This window comes from Pseudorca crassidens, chromosome 9 (genome assembly GCF_039906515.1).
Source record: "Pseudorca crassidens isolate mPseCra1 chromosome 9, mPseCra1.hap1, whole genome shotgun sequence".
In the NCBI taxonomy this organism is placed as follows: Eukaryota; Metazoa; Chordata; class Mammalia; order Artiodactyla; family Delphinidae; genus Pseudorca; species Pseudorca crassidens.
Genome location: NC_090304.1, coordinates 97,017,405 through 97,023,224, shown reverse-complemented (window position 1 = coordinate 97,023,224; position 5,820 = coordinate 97,017,405). Strand labels below are relative to the sequence as shown.

Here is a 5,820-nt window from a genome sequence, read left to right as displayed (position 1 = left end):
TTCAGCCCAGTTTCTTCCACCCTCCCAGGCTGCAACGCTGAGGCTTTTACAACTTTCTTCCAATTAACAGCCCTCAGCTGTGAAGATATTTAAACCCCAGGTTCCTTCTCCACCTCCCTGTTTTCCTGTGGGCACGTGGTTTCTGGGCCACAGGGCCTAGTGATGCCATCTTGCATGTCTCCAGGGCTCTCTGCCTTTCACTGCCCCTGCATGGAGCATGTCCTTCCAGGCCTCATGGCAAACTTGCATGCCTAGGCACAGAGAAGCAAGTCACTGTTCTACAGAGCAAACTGGCAAGGCCATTAGGACCAGAACTCAGGGGTCTGGATGCCCAGTTTCTACTTTTTCCAGTACATCTCATTTCCTAAACAGAATAAGTGCTCAAGTAACCCCTGCCCATTTTATCTCACTATTCTCCTTCACCTCCCTCCTCATCCATGGGGTCTAGCGGAGATTTCTAAGAATGGTGGGTGGACTGCTGGAGAGAGCCCCATTTGTAAACATTTCCTTAGGACTTGGAATTCTGCTGGGAAGGGCTCCCGCTGGCAAAATCTGGGACAATCTGAACATTGCAAAGAATAATGAGTACTACTGATTGTAAAACATTGAACAAATAGATATCCATCAGACCATGGTAGATAGACAGATAAGCAAGTAAATAACTAAATAAATAACTGTCTGAGTTGAGAAATAGAGAGAAACTCATTTACCACCATTGAAGGTGACTACTGAACCAATTCTTTATTCAGGAAATTCATAATTAAAAAGAAGGAACTAAGCATTTACCTGACTTTTTAGGAGGAATTGTTCTTAATTCCTGCTGATGAAGGAAAACTCTTTTTTGTGAATAACATGAACCAGTGAATGTGAAAAGAATGATATAATTTTAAAAAATCATCATTTTTCAATATTTAAAGGAATAATTGACTCAGGCCAAGAGCATCAGTAAAGGTTAAATGCATCAGGTGACAGAGTTGAAGAACGAGGTATTCCAGGGGGTCAAGGTATTGTCCTGCAGATTACTTGCTGATTGTAAAAAGGGAAAATAAACCTTTTCAATGGATTTGCAGGGGCCACCTTAACCAAATGATGAAAATTAGTGGGACAGCTTGGTGGTATATGCCTTCTGATGTGATGAAACATGACGTTGATAGCATCCCCTATGAAGCTGTATTGATTATCTATTGATTTATATATTAGTCTGCTCAGAGTGCCGTAATAAAATCCCATAGACCAGGTGGCTTAAGCAATAGATATTTATTTCTCACAGTTTTGGATACTGAAGTCCAAGATCAAGGTGCCGGCTGATTCGGTTTCTGGTGAGAGCTCTCTTCCTGACTTGGAGACGGTCACCTTCTTGCTGTGTCCTCACATGGTGTGGAGAGAAAGAGCTCTCCTGTTCCTCTTCTTACAAGGCCACAGTCCTATTGGATTGGGGCCCTGCTTATGAACTTATTTAATCTTAATTACTCCCTAAAGATCCTATTTCCAGATACAGTCACATTAGGGGTTAGAGCTTCAACATATGAATTTGGGGCAGAGGGACACAATCTAGTCCATGGCAGTGCATAACAAAATATCCCCAGACCTAGTAGCCTAAAACGACAAATGTTTATCATCTCACCCTTTCTGTGGGTCAGGAATGCAGGCACAGCTTAGCTGGCTCAAGGCCTCTCATGAGGTTGCAGTCAAGCTGTCACCTGGGGCTGTGGTCTCACCTGAAGGCTTAATGGGGTGGGGGGAGACCTGCTTCCAAGCTCACTCACACGGTTGTTGGCAGGCCTCAGATCGTAGCCACATGGACCCGTCCACAGGGTGCCCCATGTCATGGCACCTGGCTTCCCCCAGGATGGGGGATCTGAGAGAGAGAGAGAGAGAGAGCAGCCATGACAGAAGCCACAGTTTTTCATAATCTAATCTCAGAAGTGACATCTCATTATTTCTGCCATATTCTATTTATTAGAAGCGAATCACAAAGCCCAGTCCGTGCTCAAGGAGAGGGGACTACACAGGGTGTGAATGCCAGGAGGCAGGAATCAATGGCGGCCATCTCAGAAGCTTCGACCACTTACGGTTTCTTACCTGAAATCTTTAACTTGAATCTAATCAAGCTGAGGATCTAATGTGCAGTTTACAGGAAATACAGGGAATCAAGTGACAAGTTGAATAGCACCATAAGGAAATAACCAGGCAAGCTCAAAGAGTGGGACATTTTGCGAGATCATCAGCTCAATCACTTCAAAACGTTGATGTCGTGGCAAAAAGAGGGCTGGTGTAGTGGCAAGGGGGCTGCTATTTTAGATAGAAGAAGACTAAATAGACATAACAACTAAATGCTGTGTTTGAACTTTGGAGTCTGCTGTGAAAATACAGCTATAAAAGACATTTCTGGGACAACTGGAAATTTGAATATGGGCTGGATATTAAATAATATTAGGAAGTTATTAATCGTTCTTAAGTGTGATAATGACATCTTGGTTACGTAGGAGAACGTCCTTTTTAAGAGATACAGGCTGAAGCATTTAGGAGTGTGCTGTCTTGACGTCTGCAGCTTACACTCAAACCATCGAGAAAAACACATAGATAAAGCGAAACTAACTGTTCATTGGAAAATGTAGATTTTGGTATATGGGCTATTATTATCTTATTCTTTGAGATTTCCTATACGGATGAAATCTTTTTGTAGTAAGAAGTTGAGAGGAACAATATTCAGTCTTCTGAACGCACGTATTCAACTCACAGAGATGAGCCCCATTACATTCCTCAGGCCTCGTGAAAAATGTCTCCATTTTTCTCATCTAGACATTTAGAGTTTGCCTGGTTCGTGTCCTATCTTGTTACGGAAGAAATTTAAGGTAACTTCTCGCCCCACCTCGCCTGGCTTCCTGGAGGAAGGAAACAGAGGAGCTGGGCCAGAGCTGGCTCTACCTGGGTCTCTGGTCATTCTGGGGCAGATGGCCGGGTACAAACTGAGGCAGACCCGGACTGGATTCCTGGGCAAGCTTTTTTTTTTTTTTTTTTTTTGTGGTACGCAGCCCTTCCACTGCTGTGGCCTCTCCCGTTGCGGAGCACAGGGTCCGGACGTGCAGGCTCAGTGGCCATGGCTCGCAGGCACAGCCGCTCCACAGCATGTGGGATCTTCCCGGACCGGGGCACGAACCCGCGTCCCCTGCATCGGCAGGCAGACTCTCAACCACTGCACCACCAGGGAAGCCCTGGGCAAGCTTCTTAACTGCTCTGAGCCTCCCTCGCCTGAGTTGTCTGAGAGGAGAATAACCTGTTCCAGGGTTGAGGGAGGGGTTAGAAGCAGGACATAGCAGGGAGCTCAGGGAAGGCTGGTTGAGAAGAAGATGAAAAAGATCCAGGAGCGTGAGGCTTCCAGGTCCCGGCATCCCGAATGCTCTCGATGGGACTCTCTTAGGCCCCTGAAGAGCAGAGGAGAGAGGGGGCCAGAGAGCGTGTTTTAGGGATACTGCGAGTGTGGGGAATGAGGGGTATTCGATAAGCAGGTGCCCTAGGGCTCTGGGCCCTGTGGCCTTATGTATGTATGACCCACAAGGCAGACCCTGGGCCCAGGAAATAGCTCTTCTTTTCCCCTTGCTCACCAGCACCTTTCCTTGGGATCAATCACTTGGAAAACATTTCCACGGCCTTGTCCACCCGGCATAGCTTGGGGTCACAGTGGACACCCCTCTCCCGTTCATCATGCATCTCTCCCCTCTTTCTCACCAGTCCAGCTCCTGTAGGGATGGGACTTGGCTGGGTTACCGACATCACCTGCCTGCCCACCACTGTCTCAGGAACAAAGTCTCTCTTTTGTCCCAGGAAGCTCGATGGCCAGGGAGATTATCTGCAGAAGGAGGGAGCAGGTGAGATGCACCAATACAGTCATCAGTTCAAAACCCCCAGAAGTGAATTTGCTCCCCTCCATCCCAGAAGTCTCCTGGAGACCCCAGCCAGGGGCGGCCACTGGTCTGACGAAGACCTCAGAGAGGCTGCTGAATGAGGCTGTCAGGTTCCCTAGCTTTGCCCATGATCTAGAAATCTGTAAGTTGCAGAGTCACAGACAATGGAGCCTGGGCTTGTGTGCAGCTGACAGGCGGGGGAGAGGAGGGGAGGGAGGCGAGCGGCTCCATGGTCAAGGGGAAGCACCGGATCCACAAGGAAGCAGTGAGGAGGCTGGCGAGCCCTCAGAAGGAGTAAGCGGTCTCAGGGCCCCTCTGAATGGTGTGGTCAGGACGGGAAGGCCAGGAGCCCCTCCTGAGCAGGCGGGGCCCTGACCGCTGGTGACCTGAGCAGGCGGGGCCCTGACCGCTGGTGACCTGAGAAGGCTCAAAACCCCACCCTTTACCCGTTATTCCTCTGGGTTAAGCAGCCTTCAAAACAGAAAATATCCTTAAAAGAGTAAGGAAGGAAGTCACCGAAGCAACCCCTCGATAGACTATATGCACAGACACAGTCAGCCCTCGGCATCCACAGGTTTCCCATCAGGCTGCGGTAGGAATTGGGAGCCAGTGTTTGTTTTGTTCTGCGACTGCCTGAGGCTGAGACCAGGTGGGGAGAGGGTGCCCGATGGGGAGAGGGGAAGGGAGCAGGCAGCAGAGGGCTGGGGTGCCCAGGGGCCACCTGTGTCATTTTACCTCTGTGCTGAGGGCTGACGGGACCAAGCTGGTGTGGAGAAGACAACCTTCGCCATGGACAGGCTAAGGAAGCACCGGGCTAGAAGTCAGAGGACTGGTCTCTAGGCCGGCCTCCTTCACCAGGGGTCTGGGGCGGTCACTTCTCCTCCGATTTGGGTTCTCATCTGTCCGATGGTGGTTTTCTAGGACCCACCATCACAGAGGTTCTCAACCTTTGGGATGCCTGGCCAACCCCAGACTCACCCAACCCCATCTATAGGGGCGGAGCCTGAGCATCTCCTTACCCAAACGTCTCCTAGGTGATTCTGCCCACAGACAGGGCAGCTGAGGTTCAGGAAGGCAGCAGGGGATGGCGAGCGAGGAGGGAATCCAGGGAGACAGAAGCTTCTTCAAACCTCTGAAATCCCAGGACTTCTTTAGTGAAAGCTTTCGAGTTCAGAAGGTGACCTGAGGACATTCAGACCTCCTGCTGATGGGTTAGATGGGCTAGATGACGTTGCCAGGCCCACAGCATTTAGTCTGAGCTCAGTCAATATGCATCTTCCCTGCTCTCACTTCAGTGCATCCCTACTTGAGTGGCTGGGGCAGAAGAAATCATCTGAGAACTGAGAAATATGGCAAAACATTGTGAAATATCTTCCAGGAAGGAAATGCGGGGGGTGTGGTGTGGGGGAGGAATTCACAAAAATCCCCATGAGGTCTCTAGGCTTCTTTTCTTTGAGGCCAGTGACAGAACTGGTTTGCCGGATCTGGAGTAAAGAGGCCTTTGATGGGGTGACCCCCGACCCCACCCCCAGCATCAGAGAAGACTTCAGAATGACACTGGAGGTCTCAAGGGCCACCTTGGTTTCAAGGCTCCACTTCTCACTGGAGGAGCAAGGGCCACCCGGAGGAGGACAGGACTTCCAGCTTCCCCCGAACTTGAAAGGACAAAGCAAGGAGGCAGTTCCCCCGCGGGGCTCCTGGCCAGGGCCGTCCCACTGCTGTCTGGAGGACAGCCCATCCATCCGAGGCCTTGCTCCACGCGCTTTAGGGTGTGGTGTCCCGATGCTTCTTTTCTGTCAGCTTTGGGCCCTAATTTCCTACTCTGGGGACGCAGCGAGAGTCCCACTCAGTGCCCTTTAGACTTGAGCCCAAATATCTGAGACCGCTGGCTCCGCACGGCACAGGGATGGCCCGG

At 50.1% G+C, this 5,820-nt stretch overlaps 1 long non-coding RNA gene across 1 annotated transcript; it reads right to left on the bottom strand.

The window, feature by feature from the left end:
- Positions 1 to 1,242: 1,242 nt before the first annotated feature.
- On the bottom strand, positions 1,243 to 4,659 carry LOC137229741 (uncharacterized). The gene is made up of 3 exons (XR_010945826.1): positions 4,641 to 4,659; positions 1,719 to 1,858; positions 1,243 to 1,424 (listed from the first exon to the last, which is right to left on the bottom strand). It is a non-coding gene; the product is annotated as an uncharacterized lncRNA (long non-coding RNA).
- Positions 4,660 to 5,820: the final 1,161 nt, after the last annotated feature.